The sequence below is a fragment of the Ochlerotatus camptorhynchus genome, unplaced genomic scaffold, assembly GCF_037179485.1.
Source record: "Ochlerotatus camptorhynchus isolate MF236.1 unplaced genomic scaffold, CSIRO-AGI_Acam_v1.1 ptg000176l, whole genome shotgun sequence".
Classification (NCBI taxonomy): domain Eukaryota; kingdom Metazoa; phylum Arthropoda; class Insecta; order Diptera; family Culicidae; genus Ochlerotatus; species Ochlerotatus camptorhynchus.
Genome location: NW_027040666.1, coordinates 3,739,427 through 3,764,086, shown reverse-complemented (window position 1 = coordinate 3,764,086; position 24,660 = coordinate 3,739,427).

Sequence of the window (24,660 nt, the reverse complement as noted above, 5' to 3'; positions counted from 1 at the left end):
AGGCGGCGTGGCAAGCAGCAAACAGGAGCAAGAGGTTGGACTTTCTCCGTCTCTCTCAGCCATCGTGCTTAACATTCTTGCAGGCGTGCAACCGCATGATATCGGGCAGGTGTGGCATGAGCTTTATCGATGTCATACGGTCTAGGTTGCTTCTTTGTGCGAAAAAGTTCTGTCGCTGACAGAAAAAAGTTCAGAAATGACATTTGCTAGTTTATTATAATGAAAAGAGCCAAATTTTAAGGAAAAGAATATTAAAACCCAGTACTTTTGCCATAACTTTTCAAAGCTTTCTGCAAGTCCAAACTGTGATTACCTCCCTTAGCTTAGTCGGTAAAGTCGCAGCTACAAAGCAAGACCATGCTGGAGGTGGCTGGGTTCAATTCTCGGTCCGGTCTAGGAATTTTTCGGGTTGGAAAATTTCTCGACTTCCCTGGGCATAGAAGTATGATTGGACTTGCCACACAATTATACCAATGCAAAAATGGTACAGGCATCGAATGCTCTCAATTAATAACTGTGGAAGTGCTTCTAGAACACTATGTAGAGAGCACGCAATAAGCTAATATGCGATATGCAATAAGCTTGAAATGCGAAGAAGAAGAAGAAGTCCAAATTGTCTGGACAAAATATGAATGTGTTAGAAATCTACGTCTGGAACCTCTCGGTAAATTTAAAAAATCCTCAAAAATTTCTATAACATTGGCAAACATGTGTTAATTTCTATAAGATTAATATAGATTGGAAAACATGTGTTAATAAAATTTTCGGCCACACGTTCATTCGGTCAAACGTCCATTTGGCCAAACATCTACTCAGTCGAACATCTTTATGCCAAACGTCCGTAAGCCATAGTCCCATCTGGTATTATTGGGCCATCCCTTTCAATCGGTCGTCTTTCAAGAAATCTTCACTGGATTATACAAGGCAAACACAAAGACTAATGAGGTTTGGGTGGTATTAGCGGTGGAAAAGAAGCTGATCAGACTGTCAATAGTCCCCTTATCCATTCTCAATCATAGGGCCAGAACGACTACGATAGTAGGAACCAACAAGCATGTATTGATTGGTCCAGGGGCTTCTTTGATGCCCGGTTTACATTAAAGTGGGGTAAACTGGCCAAGTATGTACCAGAAATTGATGCGCCAATATTAATCACCTGCGAAAAAACTGATAGCCATTATTGAACGCAAAAGGCTCACCAGCACATGAGCAGTTCCTCTGAGAATCGATCTGATGAGAGCTTTTTCCATTTACATGAAACTTTACACTATTATTCCTTTACAGGAAAAATACACACGGTAAAAAATGTAACTTTACATTGGATAAAAAATCTAAAGTGTATAAAACTTAAATATCAAAAAATACCTTTCTTGCATATTTTTCATTAACAAGCTTATAAAAATGTAATCTTCTGTAAAATGCTTATCATAAATCATTGAATGACAACTTTTGAACAAATTTTAGCAGTAGCTGTGAATGAGAAATAAATCAAAGCTTAAAATTTCTCCACTCCATAGGTATTATGATTCCTCACTGTAAGTACATGTCTTGAGTGTTAAATCAACTATTGTTAATATTTTTTTCTATTTTCCTAATTTAAAAGAATATTTTTTTTCAGGCATATGATAATACCCTGCAGTAAAATAATTATTAAACCTATGCTTTCATTCAAGATACCAAGTTCGCTCAACAATGGCTTTCCAGTTAACTATCTTATCGTAAAAGAGCATCCAATCGTCATACATGCATGCCGCTAAATTGCACACGCGTAAAAGTAATTGCCTTCAATGTGCAATTCGCCAGAAACAAGTGAAATCCCGTGCCAACAGCCAATACATATACCTGTCTCTCACGATAAGATCTTTGCTCATTTTTTTTTTCTTTATTATTATATTGCTAGCTGTGCTTAATTCCAAACATCAACTACACTGCAACGGCGTGCGAGCTTATTAGCGTGCCATACTGAGCATAAATCTCGTCTTATGCCAAAAACCTTTCGATGCAGGAGACAGACATCGATCAACAGCGCGAAGCCGTTGCCGTTAATGGAGTGAAAGATGCTCAAAACTTGTGCTCCGTCGTCCATATGAATACTTAGTTATAGGCTATTTGACTTTCCCGTACCAGTATCCAATTCAACCGACGAATTTTTAAACATCATCCAGCCATAAGAAACGCGTGTTTCTCCACGAACCGTCACTTTGGAATTGTTGTTTTTACTTCTGAAGATGATCTTTTCGCGCGTCTCAAGATGGCCATATTAAAATTGAAGTGTCCGATGGGGGAGAGATGGTTTTCCATAGCGCGGGTAAATGACTATAAAAGTGATCTTTATGGAAATTTGAAGACGTTTCTCCTCGAGTCGATGGTTGAATTGTCAATCAAGCGCCGTTCTCCAGGTGTCAAATAGCACCACCGTTTGCAGGAGAATGTGCACGATCTTTAATGGACAAGACACAAATTGAGCACCCACATGCGTGTTTTGGAAGGAAAAAGGAAGCTGTGGGATGTTGATTTCAAATTGAAGTACATATCCAGGTCATGGTTTGAATCCAAACAAAAATAATAATAACACAAGTTTGGCAATGAATGAGTACTGAAATCGAGTAATGTAATATATGCATTTCGTCCAACTTTCCATCGAAAACAAGTACACTGTTTGAAGGGAACTGTCATTTACATTCCTCCAAACCGGTGAAATTTTAATGTCTAAAGATTGTGAATCATTGGCATAGATTATCTCACACATGGACCCGGCGTAGTGGTTAACATCCATACCTCTCACGCTACAGTCACGAGTTCAAATTTCATCTCTGGACAAGTCATGACCCAAGAGTGTTAAACAAACTATATTAAAAAAATTACTCGCGCATTTCTCTGGCAGACAAGATCCTCATCCTGGGTGATTTCAAGATGCGTTCTGTTAGCAAGATTCAAAGTTCATCGGAATCCCAACTTTGCTCGCTAATCGATGAATCTATACCTTTAACGTTGTTTTTTTCTTCCTTTTCATTCTACTGCTATTGTATCACTTTCACTTTCACTAATTCACTTTCGCTAATTCACTTTCATTATTTCACTTTCATTAATTCACTTTCACTATTTACTTTAACTATCACTTTAAACTATAACAGTGTCTAGTCGATCAATTTAGACGCTGAATCTAGTAAAAAAATCTTCTTTATGATTACAGTACTTGTACAGTCATCCAGGTTAAATATGTCTGTAACTCTGACCGGCGGTTGTTTAATCTTTGCAACTATATGTCGAGCCCAGAATCTTGAAATTCGCTAAAGCTGGAAGGGTACAATGAACAAGAATGTCGGAGAACAATCGTCTCAAAATAGTGTTTGGGGTAGTGCCTAAACTAGACTGGTTCAAATTTTTACTTCACAATTCTGATTGTGATATATTTGCTCTCTGTGAAACATGGCTTTCTTCCGATAAAGAACTCAACTTCCACGATTTTAACATTATACGCCTGGATAGAGACGTTTCTTATGGTGGAGAACTTTTAGGGATCTAAAAGCACAGACAAACAGACATAACACATTGAATATTTCTCACTGTAAAAGTCGCTAAAACATTACCGCCATCTGTTGAGTACACTGTGGTGGGTAGTACGCTGAACAGATGGCGATAGTGTATAAACGTCAAACGCAAGGGAACTGACTATGCGCGCCACAGGTGGCGGTACTACCAACTACGATACTTTTAAATTGACCGTTAAATGCTTGTTCGATGAACAACTTGCTAGTGTTATATCTGTTTGTCTGTGCTAAAAGTGTTACCCTTTCTACAAAATTTCCCTTCCTGCTCTATCAGGCGTCGAAATCGTCGCTTGCCAAATAAATGTGAAGAACAAAGACCTTTGCAAAGCTTCAGTTTATGTTCCACCAAGAACCTCCATTAGCCGTAGTCAACTCTGGAATCTAGTTTCGATTCTTCCATCCCCAGTATTAATTCTTGGTGATATGAACTCCCATGGTACTGGGTGGGGCGATCTATACGATGACAATAGAGCGGCTATTTTTTACGATTTATGCGACGTTTTCAACTTGACTATTTTGAACACTGGTGAAGCGACACGTATAGCAAAACCTCCGGCTCGAGAAAGCCGACTCGACCTATCTTTGTGTTCAAGATCGCTATCATTGGATTGCCTGTGAAAGGTTATCAATGATCCCCATGGTAGTGATCATTTGCCAATCATCATTTCAATTAAGTGTGCCCCTCACTCTGCAGAACCATCTCGAGTTCCATTTGATCTTACAAGGAACATAGATTGGCAGAAATATGCAACGGCGGTGACAATCGGTGCCGAATCAATAGATACGCTTCCACCATTGGGAAGAATATCGATTCCTCGCCGATTTGGTTTACAAAAGTTCACTGGAAGCACAAAAAAGAAAAGTTCCAAGTGCGCCCTTCAAAAGGAGACCTGGATGGGACGAAGAATGCACAAAATTGTTTGTGGAAAAATCTGATGCTTTCAAAGCTTTTCGTAGACACAAAACCTCCACATACTTCGTGGAATATTCAAAGCTTGAGACAAAGCTGAAACAATTAGTCAAAGAAAAGAAACGTGGTTATTGGCGCAATTTCGTCGAGGAACTCTCACGAGAAACCTCAATGAGCACCTTGTGGAGGGTGGCTCGGAACATGCGTAACCGCTCATCTTCTAATGAGAGTGAAGAATACTCCAACCGATGGATATTCGATTACGCTAAAAAGGTCTGTCCGGACCCAGCTCCAGCACAACACATTCTTCGAGAAGCGTCTCCGAGCGGCAGCTCGCTGGATAGACCATTCACAATGCTGGAAATCTCTATGGCTCTTCTTTCATCGAACAACTCCTCACTGGGAAGCGATATGATTAAATTCAATCTTCTGAAAAATCTCCCAGATATCGCTAAAAGACGCTTGCTAGACTTATTCAATTCCTTACTAGAAGACAACATTATGCCGCCTGAATGGAGACAGGTCAAAGTAATAGCCATTCGAAAACCTGGCAAACCAGCGTCCGACCATAACTCATACCGTCCGATTGCGATGCTTTCGTGCATTAGGAAATTGTTGGAGAAAATGATCCTTCGGAGACTCGATCAGTGGGTCGAAACAAATAACTTTCTATCAAATACACAGTTTGGGTTCCGCAAGAGCAAAGGAACAAACGATTGTCTAGCGCTGCTTTCCACTGATATTCAACTGGCCTTTGCGCACAAGGAGCAATTGGCTTCAGTATTCTTGGACATTAAGGGGGCTTTTGATTCAGTTTCCATTGAAATTCTGTCAGACAATCTGCACAGATGTGGACTTTCCGGAATTTTAAATAATTTCTTGTACAATTTGTTGTCAGAAAAGCAAATGAACTTTTCCCTTGGACAACTGACAACTTCCAGAATTAGCTACATGGGCCTGCCCCAAGGCTCATGTCTCAGCCCTCTTCTTTATAACTTTTATGTCAAAGATATCGACAACTGTTTGGCAGAACAATGCACGCTAAGACAACTTGCAGATGACGGTGTGGTTTCCGTAAGAGGTCCACAAGCCGTGGACTTGCAAGAACCATTGCAAAGTTCCTTAGATAACTTGTCTTCTTGGGCTAGGAATCTAGGGATCGAATTCTCACCGCAGAAAACTGAACTGGTAGTGTTTACTCGAAAGTGGTACCCAGCCCAAATGCATCTTAATCTTTTGGGCAGAAACATTACTCAATCATTGTCTTTCAAGTACCTTGGGGTCTGGTTTGATTCAAAGTGCACTTGGAATACCCATATTACGTATTTGAACCAAAAATGTCAGCAGATGATCAACTTTCTCCGTTCAATTTGCAGCACATGGTGGGGTGCTTATCCGGGAGACCTCATAACGCTGTATAAAACAAAAATTCTCTCTGTTCTAGAGTACGGCTCTTTCTGCTTTCTCTCGGAAAGAAATTGTCACCTAATAAAATTGGAACGAATTCAATATCGTTGTCTGCGTATTGCTCTTGGCTGTATGCACTCAACGCATAACATGAGTCTCGAGGTTCTGGCAGGAGTAGCACCCCTCCAGAACCGTTTCTGGGAGCTCTCTCTCTCAGAATACTAATCAAATGCAGAGTGACGAACATACTTATAATTGAAAATTTTGAAGAAATTCTTGGCCTGAACACACAATCTCGGTTTATGAGAATCTACCACCACTACATATCGTCAGATATGTGTCTTCCTTGTTACACTCCAGACCGTGCTCACTTCACCAAACGCAGTTCCTCAATTGAATATGATCTGACCATGAAACAAGCAACTCATGGGATTCCCGATCAACTTCGACCTATTATTATCCCGCGTATTTTTACTGAAAAGTACCAACACGTTAATTGTGTGAAAAGATATTTTACAGACGGGTCACGTCTCAATGGATCCACTGGCTTCGGTGTCTTCAATGAAAACTCTAGCGCCTTCCGCAAACTTCAGGAACCTTGTTCCGTTTATGTTGCTGAGCTGGCAGCAATCAACTTCGCATTGGGGATGATTTCCAACATGCCCGCAGACCATTACTTCATCTTCTCGGATAGTCTCAGTTCGATTGAGGCTATTCGGTCGATGAAACCAAGTAGGCACTCATCTTATTTCCTTTCAAAGGTAAGGGAGCAGATGAGTGTACTGGTCGAAAGATCATATACGATTACCTTTGTATGGGTCCCCTCACATTGCTTAATCCCAGGCAATGAGAAGGCGGACTCTCTCGCAAAGGTGGGCGCGCAGGAAGGCGCATTTTATGACAGGCAAATTTCACACGATGAATTTTACCATTTAGTGCGTCAGAGTACCCTTTCGAGTTGGCAAAGCGATTGGGACAACGGAAATCTTGGACGGTGGTTACATTCAATTATTCCTACACGCAAACCAAAAATCTATTACAATGAATGTTAGTTCCATTTCCTATCATCCTCTGTTCATGAACATCGCAGCGAATGTTAGAAGTTGACCTTGCAGGCGATGTAATGGTTTTTTGCCTTTTTTATTTCGTGTTCTGTCTGTGCTTTCACCTACACAAGCAAGCATTTGCCTTGATTTTTTTGTATGATATGGTAGAACAACGCACACCCTTGCCTCGAATCTCTCCAGCAGAAAAAGCATACGAAGTCGAGTGTGAGAGGAAATGAGCGCTTCTTGTTTGCTTTTAGGCTATTCATATTCAGAAGCATGGAGAGAGCAGTGGAGAAAGCACAGGTATGATAATCGCAACGTTCGTTGTTCGAGTCCAGTCGGCAACCTTTTTCCTATTTTTTTTTCGACATAATTAATTTACCTCACTAATACACTTTACATTTTTCGGTCTCCAATTCTCTTGTATTGGACCGCAGCTAGGTATATCGCATCCTCGGTTCATGCGGTCTCCACTTACATCCTCTGATGATGAATCCCACATAATTGTAAGCGAATCTTACATCCACCGGTTGGGTGTAATGTTTCTTCGAGAGCGTGGTTTAAAGGCTTGGACATAAGTCGTGACTTCATTCGCGTGATGAGTAGACTTATGTCCAACCACTACTCGCTAGATGCTCATCTCAATAGAATAAACCTCGTGGACAGCAACATCTGTCGGTGTGGAAACGGTTACGATGACATCGATCACGCAGTTTGGCAATGTACGGATAATTACGCCGCCAGAGAGCGACTTTTGAATACCCTTGAGGCCCAAGGAAGACAACCCTATGTTCATATCAGAGACATGTTGGGAACTCGGGATACCTGCTATATGCAGTCGGTTTATGTGTCGGTTAAATGTTTAGTATAAGAATGTAATTCCTTTGTCTTTTGTCTCTCTTTAATAGTTTTTGTTTGTCTTGTCCCCCCGTCTCGATGAGTCTCATCGTCGCCCACTGGTCACCATAGCCGGTCGAACTACAGACGAAACTAGAACTGCACTACCATTCATACTGGCGACAACACTCTCATGAGACAACGAAACCTTACCCCCAAGCTCCTCCCCTGATCCTATCCTTCGACAATGTACCTCTCTAACCTCGAGTAAGCCGCGAGTATTGGGTCCAACTCCTACTAGACATAGAATTAAGTGAATTTTGTTACAAACAAAGAACAATGAACTATCGGCTCCGTAAAGCTAACGCGATTGAGCCTACCAAATAAACGAACTAGTTAAAAAAAATAGTGTTTACCTTGAATACGGCCGGCACAAGACGCAGAGGAGTGCAATGAGCTAGGTGGTTAGTCCAACCCAAGCGGCACACTTCCATCGAAATAAGTGGCTGCAACTTGGTTTTGACTGGAATAGGTTGCACACAAGTAACCACAATTATTCAGTAACAAGTGTGCTACTAGGGAAGAGTAGAGCAAGATGTAGAAGGTATAAGGTATATCTACGAACTCTATAGCCTTTTCTGGTTTTGGAATTTTGCAATCAGCTTTTAAGAAAGCTACCAAATAAGAGAACCAATTTAAAAAAGTACCGGCGCATTCGTTAATTTTCAATCTTTCTTTGCGAAGGCTGATTTTAAATAGCTTCAAGGTCAAGAGTTCTATACTGCAACCGGAGGAGAAATAGTTCAGGACAATGTAAGCAAAAAAAATCAGGCGATTTATTTTTAAATTATTTCGACCAAACAGTAAGTAATTTTTTTTTTTTGATAATAAAAAAAAAAAAAATGGTGAGCTGAAGAGCCACTATCTTTGTGAAAGCTGGCATCATCCAGATTATGCAGGTGAGCGAATGTTTTAACAAATGTTTCTTCTTATTCTTATTCTCTTTCTTCGCATTTCAAGCGTTCAAGTGTTCTAGATGTACTAGATGCGGAAAACAAGATCGACGGAAAGCAAATCAAGGTAATAGAAACTAAGTGTTATACATACACTTCCACAGTTAGTAAAGGGTATGCACAGTTAAATTGCATCACTTACAAGTACACGCCAAAAATAAGCCTCTCAACCGATTGTCATGAAATTTTCAGAAACTGTAATACCAACCGGTGGAAACTAACGATTTTAAATTGGCTCACTATTTGACTAGCCTATTGGTCCCAAGCAAATCGAGTAACGTATTCAATTCCAGTCGAATTTATAGTACTACACTATGTTTGTTTTGATTCACTGTGAAGGTTTGACAGATAAAATGAGGGGCTCGTGGATTTTCCTACACGGAAACAAATCCGATTCCATTTTCATGAATAAGAAATCATGAAATGGAAAAACTTGCCATCCCATGAAATCATAACAATGATTCATGATTTCGTCATGGAAATTCATGATTTCATAATGCAGTGTAATCAAGGCCGCTACAAGCGTTACACGTACTTGGCAAACCGTGTTCATAAACCGCACTACATAGGTATCTCTTATACGCCTTTTGTCTTCCGTCTTATACAAGTACTGATAGTCTAGTGGTCAAAGAATGGGTTTAATAATCTCAAGGTTCTTGGTTCGAATCCAGTCTGATGCTTTATTCTATTCTTTTTACATTTTTTTGGTAAAAGTTAAACCCATGAATTTTAGATCATGATTTGAAATCGGATGATTCATGATTTTGGGAATGTTTGCTGCGTTACGCAAAAGTTGCTCATGATATCATGAATATTATTCATGGTGTATTTTCATAACATGAAAATACGCTTTGTTCATGAAATCATGAGTCATTTTTCTCATTTTTCGAGGGGTGCATCAATTAGTTTTGGACCGAAGATAGTACCAGAGCTGAGCCAAAAAGTTGAGCACGTTTCTTCGGGACCTTGTGGTTTTAGAGTTACCCCTATGGTAATACAATATATAAGCTTGGTTTACATATCTTTATTTTACTCTATTTCTTCACCAAATCCAAATGCCCTAACTTTCTACTTAATTCCACCCATAAGGTTTTGTACAACGGTTGAATCGACATTTTCTGCTTTCAACCATGATTTCAACATTTCCTGCTCCATAGTGACAACATTAGGATGCTTACGGAGTTCGTGCTTCATTATAGCCCAGTATAGTTTCAATCGGCTGCAGCTCCGGTGTGTTTGGGGGGTTGAGAACCTTCGGCACGAAATTGGACTTGGCCATTTACGGTTGCTACGAAACGCTTGCTCCGTTTTCCACCCGAACAAATCGCTTGCCAAATCATAAATTTCTTGGGGAACTTCGACACTTGCTGTTTTCTGAGGGACCCTGAAACATCGAACTTGTCTTCCGCAGTCACATACTGGTTTCCCGGAATTTGTTTGAAGTCTGCTTTTACGTACACACTACGAAAAAGGCATGTAAATTCAGTTCCCTGAGACCGACACATGTAAGCGGCCCTTTTGACATAAGAATCAGTTGAAAGAAACGAGAAAATCAACTCAATCAAACGTTCTCTTCGTCGAGTTGCTTATGTTTCGGTTTAAAAACACTTAATTTTACACGAAATGCTTGTTTATGTTCCACGATTTACGTCCAATATGGATTACGTCTCGTGTAAAAGTAGTTATTTATAAGTGTGTATGTTTCATCGTCCATGATACATGTGTACATTTGTGTGTGCAGCTTACGTGCCCGCGGTCTAGCTGTCCTATTATGTCGTTCATTACGGTTTGGTGCTTTCTGAACCCTGAACCTGCTCGTTTTTTGGCTTTCTGCACGAAACTTTTTGTCAGTTCAGTTTTTTCATGACATCCCAAACGGAATAGTTAAGTTTGCGTTTGAAGGCAGCATCAACTCGCTCGTGATCTTTAACACAGTATGAAACACTTTTTCTTACACTCACTTGCTTCCGATCGACAGTTAAACGTGTTATGACCTGTGGGGAGGGGGGTGGGGTGGGATTGAGGTTTCTGTCAAATACGAACAATCGTCGCGGAACCAAATTCACATATGGAAAATCAATGAGCGTAAACAGGTAAGATCCAGTAAATGTATCGTATATTTCATTCTCTGGCTGATTAAATGGATGACGGAGTTTGACGTCACACTTCTTCAACCGTTTAAACAGAGGGAGAACGAAAGAGATGAGAAATTCACTGAGCCTTACACGCTTAATACGGTTCACCCAAATATGGATGTTTGGGTACATGCAATTTACGGATAATGTAGGTAATGTTTACCTATGTATGGGAAATTGATTTTGGGTGAATTTAACCCATATTTGGGGGATTTTCCATTTATGCTTTTGAACGTTTATCGAATTAATAAAAATACAAAATAAATTGCATCAACTTTTAATCAAATCAAATCCAATCTCGTCACCAATCAATCGAGGCCAATGTACTGGTACTTGTACAATGTACTTAACTACATAGATACAAATTCTGAATTTTAATTGGGATGTAAACATTCCTTCACGTAAACTTGTGTTTCATTTCACGCAACCGAGCAACTTGTAAACAATGTTGTTTACAACAATGGGCTTTTATATACAATATTTGCTACATTGCATGAATTGTCTCAGAACTTTACATGATATATAATGTAAACATATATTATATGTGACGCTCCATTCATGTGCTTCACACTGAACAGAAATTTACACTACTTTTTCGAACTGTGTAGATCCAGCTTTAGTAGGAATAGAATATGCGTCACAACGCTAGTCGTCGTGAGGGTATTGCTTTTCGGTTGAATACTTTCGGCAAGGGTAGTGGCATCATTTAGAATTTCATCCTTTTCGTTCTCACTTTTACCGGCCGAGAAGGTTCCTCAGCTCAATGTCCTCATCCTTAACTTATTGCTCCTGTTCGTCCATATCTTAGTCGGATAGAAACAGTTTCTCCGGCTGTGAAAACAAAGGGATCTTCCAAAATACTTACCAATAATGTAATTCTGAGCCGAATGTTTCGCAGATGGGAGCAGCAACATACGAAAGGCAGCAGCAGAAATACACAACCAATGCTGGAAGCGACGCGTATTTGACAGTGTTTGTTTTTTTACGCAAATATGAGTAAAGTACAATTACCTATATTTAAGTAAAGTTACTTTACTCATAATGTGAGTGATATAATGTACTGATTTTTATCAGTATCATTCACCCATAATATAAGTATTGTTTCAGAAACCCAAATATGGATGAATCAACTACCTATTAATGCGTGAACTGAACTAAGCGTGTACATATTTACATCTCATTGATGGATTTTCAGTAGGCCGATTTGGCAGCACACCCCGCCCCAAGAAATAGTAAATTGTTGGATTCCCAAAATCTTTCCGATGGCTCGGTGCAAAATATGTGGGTTTTTGAGGTGAGCGTGTTTCTCGGGCACGACTCGCTTTTCAAAACTACTAGAAATCAAGCTGAACATTGCATTTGGTTCTAAGTAACATTGATCGATTCTCTTCATCGACTTTCTCTTTCGTTAAAAACTTGAGCAAATAGCCGTTTTTTGTTGTGCTTGTCGTATCTTCTACCGAAAAACCTAATTGTGGGTAAATTTAACTTAACGATAGGTTATTTAACCGGGCTTTGGGTCAAATTAACTCATAAATGGGTTTTACCGAGATTTTTTTTGCGATATACAACCTATTTTTAGGTAAAATTACCCCTGGTAGGTTGTTTTACCAGGCATTTTTTCCCGGAAAACAAATGAATAATGAAAAGGGACGCTGACAATTTAACGAGCACGTAATTATTCCGAATGTTAAAAATAAAGAACAATAAAATCCGTGAGGACAACAACAAATTTATTATCTTTCATTTTTAATATTACATTTCTAACTGTTTCAGCTTCGACTTCATCAGCATGTTACATTTAATATCGATCAGACATCATTCGTTAGATTATGCAAAAATTTCTTGTATCGTACAGTTAAATCTGTAACCCAACATGGAGTAGTTTTTTAATGTCCCCAACAACTCCACGATTTTTGTGAAGCCTGTCGAATGCTTGTATGATCTATTAAAGATTGTAATATAGATGAATTAGAAAAGTAATATAGATGAATAAGAAATAAATTAAAAAAGGACTAACCATTTCACCTTCGTATGCAAAAAAGTGAGGAAATGTATTAATAATTTCGGTATGCTTATGATCAGCACTTTTTTGTAACAGCAGTTTGTGTAAATAAATTGCTTGCTACATGCCTTCTGTGATTTGCCTGACACTTCCAGGTGTGGGCATGAGGGCTGCCAGATGAGCTGCAATATGCACGATTTCGTCTTCAAGAATGATATTGTCCTTTTTAGTACGACGAAATTGACGATCTTCATGTAGGACGTTCTTCCTCATATTACGCACTCTGGTTTCAATCAAACCAGTATGAGGTCTATTCTTCATGCCTGCGCAGCGCTAAAAAAAGTATGACTGTAAATTTAGAAGAAAAAATAGATTTGCAGTTAGTTCATTGCACGAAAATATTAATAAGTAGTATTATAATAAATGATAACTTGTTGGATGTTCCATCTGTTTCTCACGAGGTTTTATGCTTACACTGCTAATGAGGGTAACTCAAAATTTAGTTGAATTTTCAAAATTGAGAGTAACTCAAAATTGGAAAAGTTACTAGGTTTTGTCAATTTGGACTTTTATTAGTTGTGTACCTCTTTTGATGCATTTTCATTGATCCGTGTTTTCTCTAGGTGGGGAAACTCTTCCAAGATTTTAACAGCCAATTCTTTTTTTTGTTGCCATGAGGAGTACCTATAAAACAAACAAAAACTTTAAATTTGAAGAAAATTTTAAAACTCAAATGCCTAGCATACCTTTTTTCTCGGATCATTTGGTGCTGAAAGTAATGCTTAGTCAAACTGCGATTTATCAACAGCAACTTTTTGGAATCTGGAATCAATCCATAATCCAACTGCGAAGTCAGAATTTTGTGAAATTTGGGATCTTTTCCAAGAATTGATCGAACTGTCTATAAATAGATTTAAAAATTATATTAATTATTTATTTCATTTTCACTTTATGATGTACAAGGGGGTCAGGGGCCATGTCACCGATGTGAATATTCACACCAGCATACACCAGGGAAGGGGAGAGGAGTGAGCAACACAGCATCTTTACCTATGGTGGTTAAAAAAAGTTCTGCGAGGTACACTTATGGTGACCCAGCTGCTCTGGGATTGTAGAAAGGAAAAGGGTTGGGTAGGGTTTAAATGCAGATATGATCATAATTATGTAGTTTTATACGATATTCCTTTGTTTGGCTATTACGTCCAACTGCAAATTCTCACCGGCCCTCAACACAGTTTTCTTTTTGAGCTTTTTTTTATAATATTAGATTACCTGTACAAATCTTTTGCTCAGCTAGTAGTTTTGAAAATAGTTGCATAGTACCATTCCTGAGCAGTAAACGCGCTTTTAAACATAAATCGGACAATTTTTCCAAACGATCGTTTAACACTTAACCCACCGAGACGGACTTTGATTTAGTCTAATGACTCGTTCTCGATGACTACGGAACTAATTTGCAATCTGCTTGATGTTTCATCAAGGGGAAGATATGTTTAGCAGTGTAGGTGTTGTAGTGGTAAGCGTGATTGCTTCTCACCCCAAAAGGCCTGGGTTCAATCCCAGTCGACGCCGCTGGATTTTCTGAGGCATTAAATCCCTTCGGAAGGGAAGAAAAGCCGTTGGTCAAAGGTCCGTGAGTTGATGGGTCAAAAGGGTAGGGTACAGGTGGGGAAGCTGTTTCCCAGCTTGGGTAGTATTCCCAAGCAAAGTTTAAGATCAAATTGAATACAAAATTTGCTGTTGTGATGTTAATATTTTTGATTACTCATTTTGATCTCATTTTGGTTGACTTAACGGTTAACACATCTAAAATGAGAGCAACATTTTACACTGTTGAATCAAATGGAAATCTAATCCTCTATTCAACAAAATCTATTCGATTACTGGTTTTGAACTCATTGATTTTAAAATTTGCTTTCAAAATGAGTTTTCATTTTGGTTACTTCAATAACAACAAATCCAAAGCATATTTAGTTGTCAATCTGCTGTAAATGTTAATCGAATTGATTGCTTATTATGATGTTGGACTTTCATCATTGCTATCAAAACTAGCGTTCATTGTTATTATTAGAAATAATATCAAAAAACAAATTTGAATGATTTTTTTGTTTTCACTTTCATTGAATCTCTTATAAAGTAATTGAATAAAAATCCATGTATGAGAGCTTACTGAAGAAAATGCCTATTCTGAACACACCTTCACGTGAACGTTGTTTTTTAGGCTCAACAAGTTTACACATTCCTGAAATAAAACTTATTCAGCCATTACAATGTAAAATCGAGTCATTGCTAAAAAATTAAAACAAAACTTATTGGCGATCCAATAGACAATAGAGAATTAATACTTAGTAAACATATTTTACCGATGGATTATTTACCTTTAACAAATGTAACCTTTTCCTCTTCCAACGTTATATGAACTACAGATGGAACTGCTGATGAAGTACTTGTTCCGGCGACTTCATCTTCTAACACGGTGTGAACAACAGATTGAACTGCTATTGATGTACTCGGTCCGGTGACTTGAACTTCGTCTTCGTTGTAGCTTTCATTTTGCTTTCGATTTTTCGTGCGCCCTGTTGGATTATTCGATGTTCTTTCTGTTACCGACGTGCCCTCGAACCCCACCGGCCAGATAGCATTCATTAAAAACTTGATGAACAAGTAGGAAGTCGCTGTTCCCTTCCTCCATAGGCATTCTCGGTATGATTTCGCTGGATGGGAATCCTTCTTCATCTCTAAATGGTTGTACCCGGGTAGATAGAACTTTTGAAACCAGGGCCTGCTGTAGTTTTGCGCGAGAAATTTTAAGGTTGTGTTTCTTCTTCTTGAGGTTTGACATCTTTTCTTTTGATTGCTCTAATTCTGCTCGTAGGTCAATCACCTGTGCCTCCAGTTGGTCTACTTTATCGAGGCTTGCCACCTTTTCTCTGGCTTGCGCATGTTCCGCTTGAAGTTCAATCACTTGGGCCTCCAGTTCATCCATTTTCGCTTGTAGTCCACAGGTACATACTGATTTGATAATAAATAATAGAAGTCAAGGAAGATTTTACAGAATGACGAATCTGCTTTTGTAAACGTCAATTTGGAGAAGTGTCTTATCAAAGAGTTCTGCTGCAGCGCTGCTTTTTTGATATCATTGCGAAGTTTTTTTTTTTGTGGGGGCTATAATAAAAAGCAGTAGTGGGGTTATAGAAAAATTGGTTCGCCTGATTCCTCCTGTAAGACTTTTTCGTTTCGTGCTTAAGCCATCTTCAGCACCTCTTTTTGAGCAGCTGTTTGCCGTTTTCTGGCCATTTTTAGATTCATTTTCAAGGTTCCAGAAAGAGCAACCTTGAAGATCGTTTTAACACACGTGAAAACCGAAAAATACTATAGTTCTTCTTATGCAGAATAGGTTGTCCAGACCTATTTTACAGAAAACACTTGTTGTTGTTTTATATATACTTTTGAAGTAAGTGAAAATGGCAATGAGCGCAAAAGAAAAATAACGGTCTGAAGTACTTTTTGGTACCTAGCGAAAAAAAAAAATATGCTGAAATAAGTTTCGTTTAATTATTAATACATGCATATGGTCTAAAAAATCAACCTGTCCCTTCACTAGAAATCTGGATCTCTGGTTTCTTTAACAACGTAATGAAATTGTAAAATGGATAACAAAAAAATGTATAATTTTGGTTATAACATGCATCATGAAAAGTGCCTAGCCTCGTTGATCGATTCTCTTCATCGACTTTCTCTTTGGTTTATCACGACAACATAAACGAATTTCTCGCTAAGCTTGCAGCACAGTTCGGCAGAAGATGATGTTAGCTTGCGCCTGAAACAACACACTCAATGGAAAATTCATTTGCATTGGTCATTCGCGAAAGAGAAAATCGATGAAGAGAATCGATTAACAATGAAAGGCCCTTTTCTCGCATTGCGTGAGAACTCTCCCTTGCGCGACATACTGTTAGTCGACATTTTCAAAGTCTTTATAATTTTAGCAATGCTTCCTCCACAGACAAACAGACAACACATTGAACACTTCTCACTATAAAACACTATCGTTGAGTACACTGTGATGGGCAATACACTGAATGGATCGCGGTAGTGTATAAACATAAAATAATGCAAATTCTGGGAAAAATTATCAATAATTTTCAGAATATTTCTGAATCGATCAACTAGGATAGACCCTTTCTAAATGTTACACGAGACTTCTTATCCAGGGCAGGTCAATTATAGTAGTGCGGTTATTTTATTATAAAGAAGTAAAGCATGCAAACTATTTCATAGGTAAATCTTACCCGTATTTTTTAAGAACACTTGTCAGAAAAACGCGATCAAGGGAAGAATTTATTTTAGGATCGAAATTCTGTATTTTAAAACAGATGTTTGTCAGCTTATTATTTCCTTTGTGTGATCCTAAGGGATTTGAATATTCTCCCTCATCAATGTGTACGAAAAGTCTCAAGCAAGTGAAATACAGCTGAAGAAAGGGGTGATTTCCAAATTTCTCTCCATGTTTGTATGATTGTAACGTCCCATCATCGGTTCTCACTGGTTCATCATTGGCCATTTCTCTTGCTTTCAGATTGGACATAATTAAGCGAAGCGTTTGTGAAACAGGAATGAAGTGTAAAACGTCCTTCTGGGATCTTCCTTTGGATACATATTGTCGCTGTCGAATCATCCGTTGAAACTTTTCTCCTTGTTTTCGGCAGTTCACTACTCGTTTTATATGCCTGCGTTTTCCCAAAACAACTTCGATTGGTTCCTTTCCAGCCAAGTAAGCTATATTGTCGGCTGGTGTCCTAACATCAGCCATCAAATCAGGAATTTCCAGCTCATTTATCAGTTATACAGCTTTAACATCTTCTAGCATGTTTTTTGAAGTAAAAAATTCCTTAATTTTTGTCATGTTAAACTGTTGAATCCAGTTTGATAAATAACCTTTCATGGATGTCTTTGTTTTGACTTCTTGCAGTGAAACGTCACATCTGAGGTCTGTTATTAGTGACGATATCGAAGAAGTTATGTCTTCCACACTTACTAATTTTTGAAAAAAATGTGGGATTTAATTTTCGAAGCTGAATAATCTTCCACTTTATTATAAGAAAGCAGTGGCTCAACAACGGATGAACTCGTTGGCATGATCTCGGAACCTGACATAAGATGGTTTTTGAGGACGTGTGCTTTGATGTTTGAAAAATATGAATACATTGAACGAGCATTTAAACGGAAACTTCGCTTGAATACATGTTGGTAAACCGTGTACCATGACGTCGATGTATCCTTTAATGACTTGCACATAACAATGAAAACCTTCAACATAAAAATAAGAGCAATATGCTATTAGGGCTAAATATAATTTTCGTCATACCATGCACAAAACGTGCTTTATTTTTTTTATGCATATAAAAAAATGTTCTTTTTTGCAACCTGCAAAATTGTCTATCTTATGCTCGGTGCGTAAATTATCCTACAAAAACGGATAAAATGGCTTCAGTAGACTTGAAGTCTTTAAGACATTAAGTCTGAATGAAATTGTTGTGCAAAAATATGAAATTAGTTGTTTTTTATACGGGTGGCCATATTGCCCCACTTACCCCTAAGCATTGTTTTTAATTTTGGCTCAGGTGAACTCCAGCCGTTAAATAAAGTCAATGCATAAAAACCAAAAAATAAACCAAATGAATGTACTCACCAGTTAACTTATCAAAGCTTCCATCATCCAACATTTTCTTTAGTTGTTCCATCTTTATATGGTCGCCACCGGACGGAAATTAAGACACGAATTTCGTGCTGGAAGCTGCAATTGCTGGATATCTGAAAATAAAAGAATACAAAAGAAACGGAATTAATTATCTGCTGGTCCCTTAGCGCTTCGGATTTGCCACTTACAAGATTACGTCGGTCGAGTGGTCTCGAAAGAACCGGGTCACAGGGAATAACGAATTACAAAAACTTCCGGACGTCGCACGCATGTGTTCGTTTGAAGGGAGCAAAAACACAAATGGCGTCGTCGTGGAAGTATAATACACTGGAGTTATTTTCACTCAACGTAAGCTTTATAGTAAGTTACTCAGCGTTGAGTAAATTTAGGCCCACAAAATTTTCGTTTTGGTTTTACTGATCTTAAGGTAATATACGTATTACTCAACCGTTGAGTTAAAATTAACCATCATATTACATTGATTTTTACCCAATAGGATACTATAACGGATTTACTTAGTTTTGGGTTGTTTAAACTAAAGCTTTGTGTAATTTTCATTTTCTGTGCAGGAAGCCAAAAGTACACGCTTTTTAAAAACTACCCAAATTTGGGTAGAATCCACCCAGATCAGTCAAAAATGAACCAACCAAAACAATGGGTAAACTATGTTCGGAGTGACAAGTTGACAAATGAACAAAGTCGATCGGATTCTTGTCGATGTTGTCCATTTGTCAACTTGTCACTCCCACCATAGTTTACCCATTTTTGGGTAGGTTCATTTTTGATAGATCTAGGTAGATTCTACCCAAATGTGGGTAGTTTTTAAATAGTGTTTAGGTAAAATATGTGGGTAGTAATTTTCATTTACTTGTGTTCAATTTGTATGAAATTTTCAATTTGTACACACTATTTTTATTTCGCTGGAAACCAGCAAAACTTTGCTGGATTTTGCCGAGCTGGAAATCCAGCAATCCTTCCAGCAAAAAAATATTGCTGGATAACCAGCAAAATAATCTGACATACAAATGACAGAACTTTACTGTAGAACCAGCAAAATTTGCTGGTTGTTCAGTAATACAGAAGAGGAATTTATCCACTTCTTCCTGCAAATAAATAAAAAGGAAGTCACATTATAGATGCACTGTTATAACGGATATTTGTATACAAATTAACCTTTAATAATGATGGAAAATCACATTAAATAGCAAAACACAAAACTAGTATAAAACAATATAAATAAATCAACTTGCGATAAAGAATCCACTTACGAAATTGCAATCTATTTGACAGTTCCCGCATTTTACCGATCATCCAGCAAACAAACATGTTTGCTGGATTCACAGTAAATCTTAATTTTGCTGGACTCTGTTCAGCAATTCGTTTTGCTGGAAGGTTGATTCAAAATTTGGTGTGTATGTTTGTGTTACTTCCATTTTTTCTTGAAAAACAATAAAAGAAATTGATTTTAATATTTATTAGTGATGGTTTCGAAATTGAACACAGTTTAACCAACCTGTGCAAACTAATGATTTTAAATTGGCTCACTGCTTGGCTAGCCTATTGGTTCCAAGCAAATCGATTAACGTACCCCACTCTAGTCGAAATTCTAGTACTACACTATGTTTGTTTTGATTCGCTATGAAAGTTTGACAGATAAAATGAGGGGTTCGTGAATTAGCTTGGAACCGAAGATAGTACCAGAGCTGAGCCAAAAAGTCGAGCACGTTTCTTCGGGACTAACTAGTCTTAGAGTTACCTCTATGGTTTAACCACCTTGAAAACCAATAAAAGCATTGGTTTTACACAATTTGTATCAATTAAATCAACAACACTGGATATGATGATAGATGATTCGTAATGCGGTGTGTAGAAAAAAGGTAAACAAAACAGTTTCAGCTTACAATATTATTCGTGGCTCGTGTTTTTAACGATGCAAATAATATTATTCAAGTAGCTATCGTCTTAAAAAGTGAATTAACTTGAAAGTGCTTGTAGAAGCACCTGTCGTAGCGGCACCGGTTGTTTAGTGGTAAGCGTGATTACCTCTCACCCCAGCACCAATTTAATCACAACAATAACAGGCTTGTTATTTATTGTCATGACCAGTGGTGGCACGAGTCCTGGAGTTTAACATTTTTTTCTTAACATTTGATACTTTTTGCGATAACCATTGTGACGACACACAAAAACAAACTGGCAAGCGGCAAAAATGTCATGACATTTCTAAACTGTTTTCTGCCAGCGATAGAACATTTTCGCACAAAGAAGCAGACAAGACCGGCGGCACGCGCGACATAAATTTATGTCGTGTAGAATTTTGCTGATTTCTGGCTAATTACTGCATTTATTTGATGTTTATTGCATGGAATTAAAAGTTAAGAATGAAGACTGACCACTCATAAGCATTGATGTTAAAATTATGCGTTAATAAGGGAGTTGGTAATTTACTGTCATACGCAAGCCTGCAGCTAAAATTTCATTACAATAAACTGTTTGGAAAAATCAGGCTGCGAGATTTTATTTATTCTCTATCTCCGCTGTTCGCTTGGAATGTAGTTATAAACGGCCGCCCGTGTGCTAGCTGTTTTGTTTCGCTCTGGACGATGGTTTTTCAAAAAATGTACTGTTGCCACCTCTGGTCATGACAACCAAACCTCAAACTTTTTCTTCGTTTGGACAATTACAACCAGAGTTAGAGCAATGAAAGTGAAACTCAATAATTTCTCATGGTAATTAACCAAAATCTTCATACAAGGGTCAAACCGAGGTTCAAACCATTGGTGCGACCTCTAAACCTTAATCAATCTTTACCATTTTATTTAATAGAATTATAGTTCGGGCAGTGAATCGAACTAAAAGGTGGCTTTTAAAAAAAAATACAACTTTTCTTTAAAATGAAACACCTTAATCTGCCCATAAAAGCATAACAGACCGATATAGATTTTTATCAGAAATGAGTTATCTTTTAGAATCCATTGTAAACTACCGCCATTTTACACTGTATAGTAGCAGTCACATGTTTTGTTCAGAAAATAGGGTGAAAAATACCAAAACTAGTTTGTCCCATCCATAAGAGTCAATTGAAAAATAAATTTTCAATACCGTTTTTCTCGGTTTGCTGTTTTTTCAGATTGGGCTGATATGCTTTTATGGGCAGTAATGTACATGCTTAAATCGTGATACAAAATTGCTTCGCCAAATTTTCAGGAGCAACTTTTATACATAGTTTTATCGTAAACATACACTATTTAGAAACTTTATAAAGCTATCCCTTTTTGATGGTAATTTTGAGTAGAAAATTTGCCCTTTTTAAATGTAAATTGAGCTGAACAAAAATGGCCTTTACAGTTTTTTCCCCGTAGGTAAATAAAATTACGATCTTTCAAATGCAACTAAAACATATAAATCCACATTAAGCGGTGCCGGTGGTTAAATGGTAAGCGTGATTGCCTCTCACCCCAAAAGGCCTGGTTTCAATCCCAGTCGGCGGCACCACCGGCATTTTCTGAGACATAAAATCTCTAATCACGCATCCTCCGGAAGGGAAGTAAAGTCGTTGATCCCCGTCCATGAGTTATAGGTAGGGTCCACGTGTGGGAGCTGTCTTCCTGGCGTCAGTAGCATTGGTACTCAGTACGGAAAACAAGATCGACGGAACACAAATCAAGTCAAAAATGAATAAATCTACATGCGCCATTGTAAGATATAAATGTGTGCAAATTACGTATTTTTCAGTGAATATCGCTTAAAACTTTTCAACAAAATGAGTAAGAAATTAAATTGCTTCGGAAAAAATGTGCGCCATAAAAATCAAAAAAGTGTCCAGAGTATATATTTTACGTGAAATCAATGTTACCGATTTTATAGGGGCCACCCTAAATTACTAATTAAAAATCAGTATAAATCGTGAATCATTAGAGATAGAAAATTGCTGATTTGAGTAAAGTTTATTTAAATAACTTTCTTGAAATTACGCTGCTCTATCGCTTTCCTTTATTTAACGTTAGTCTCTGTTCCGCAATATAGTGCCAATCACCGACGGACATCGATTGCCATCCATTGACGTCAATCGAATGTGCAGGAAGGCAGCTTCCACACCTGCGTAGGATATCGCACCCATTCAAACACAACACATGAACCGGGACCAACGGCTTTACTTCCCTTCCGAAGGAAGACGTGGCCATAGATTTTTATGCCTCAGAAAAATCCCACTAACCTCGGCTGGGATTGAACCCAGACCTATTGGGGTGAGAAAGCAGTCACGCTTACCACTACACGACCGGAGCCAGCAAACTGATGCATCTCAAATAAAAAAAAAAATGATATTTAGAACTTATCAACTGTATGGACCACCCTAATGTGTTGCACATGAAATATTGGCAAAAATAATTTAAAAAAAACTTTTCCGATGGCACTAACTGTTCTACCTAAAGCTAAAGATTTAGACACAACTAATGTATTCCACCTACCCACCTGAGCTACGGCAGGGTAATTTTTAAAATAAAAACGGTTCAAGATATTTCAAATAATATTTGACAAATTCATTTCCCAATATAAAAAAAAATGTTAAGCCTGTCAAACTAGCCTATGGACAAATTGACCCCAAGGTACAGACTAAGCGTTGCTTTGTCCTTATGAAAATTTTCCACATGAGAAAACATGTCCTTATAGTTTTAGAAAAATAAACCTCACATTCGTTTAATTTATAGCTGAAAATGACAATACTAATGATTCAAAGTATTAACTCATAACTTTTGATGAATGTCACACTTCCCTAGTAGCACGCTTGTTACAAATCAATTGTGGAAACTTATATACGACTTATTTCAGTCATAAACAAGTTGCTGTAACTAATTGTGATGAAAGTGTGCTACTCGGGTTCATATCCGGATACCATGGTATACCAATTATGCTCAATAATTCGTTAAAAACCATAAATCAAGCGTGAACAGTGATTGTTACGGAAATACATTGCCTTACGTGTTGAAATTCACCCAAAATTAGAATCGTACAATGCACCCAAATGACCATTTCAATCGAAGGGGATAATTTCCATAATTTTTAAAGCCACTTTTTCCCGATTGCTACTCTTCAATTAGCTTCAATAGTGTTTGACTATAGGCAGCAAAGCTTTCTATCGATTAATATTAACTCACCTACAAACAAATAACTAGCGCGCCGGTGCGGTGTCAGGAAAAGAAAATGGTCCGCACACGTTAATTTGGAAAACAAAACACTCGACATGTTTCGCGGCCACTCCTTTCTTTTTAGGAAGAGCCGCCACCATCGCTCCGTCGCTATCCGCCGAGGTGCGCGTGCGTTTTGTCGCGTGTGTGGGTCTTAGGAATTGTGGGCCCTGCTCTATTCCGCCCCGGCTCGTTGGAGTATGATGATTTTCAAGTGAATATTATTCGTGTTCAATTATACTTGCAAACAATGTGGCGATGAAAGTCGAGTACCTACCTAATATACTCTAGACACACACAAAATAACCCAGTCACTTTTGATTTTTGGCATCGTTCGTTGGCATTATTAGCGAAGTGCATGCAGCTCAGCACCTTGTCTTCTGTGAAGGGATTCTTCGCCACGGGTTCCGTTCGTTTTGCGGTTCATATGTCGTATGGTGGGCAATTAGAGTTGATTCCGCATTGCTTTCTAAAAGTGGCTATATGGCATTCACCTAAAAGTATTGTTTATGTATTCTAAAGCACGTATATCATGTATGGCTCCGCAAAAGTTTGACGCCATTCTGCTCCCATACAATTGTAATAGATTTCCTGTTCCACATTTTAAATGTTCCGAAATAACAAAAAAATACTCTAAAAAAAAAAGGCGGGAAAGATTATATCAGATGGCACTGTAAGGAATGTGGAGTGAGTCCTTCAGAAGTGCCCTTTGTTGAAAATGAAATTGATTATTTTTTGCAGGGTCATTAGGCAGAATGCCATTATTCCGAATGGCATCAGGCCGAATGGGTCATTTGACCAAAATCTAGGTGCTCACTTTCCATTCCCTAAACATGTTCTACATGTTCTACAAAATTGTTCTACAA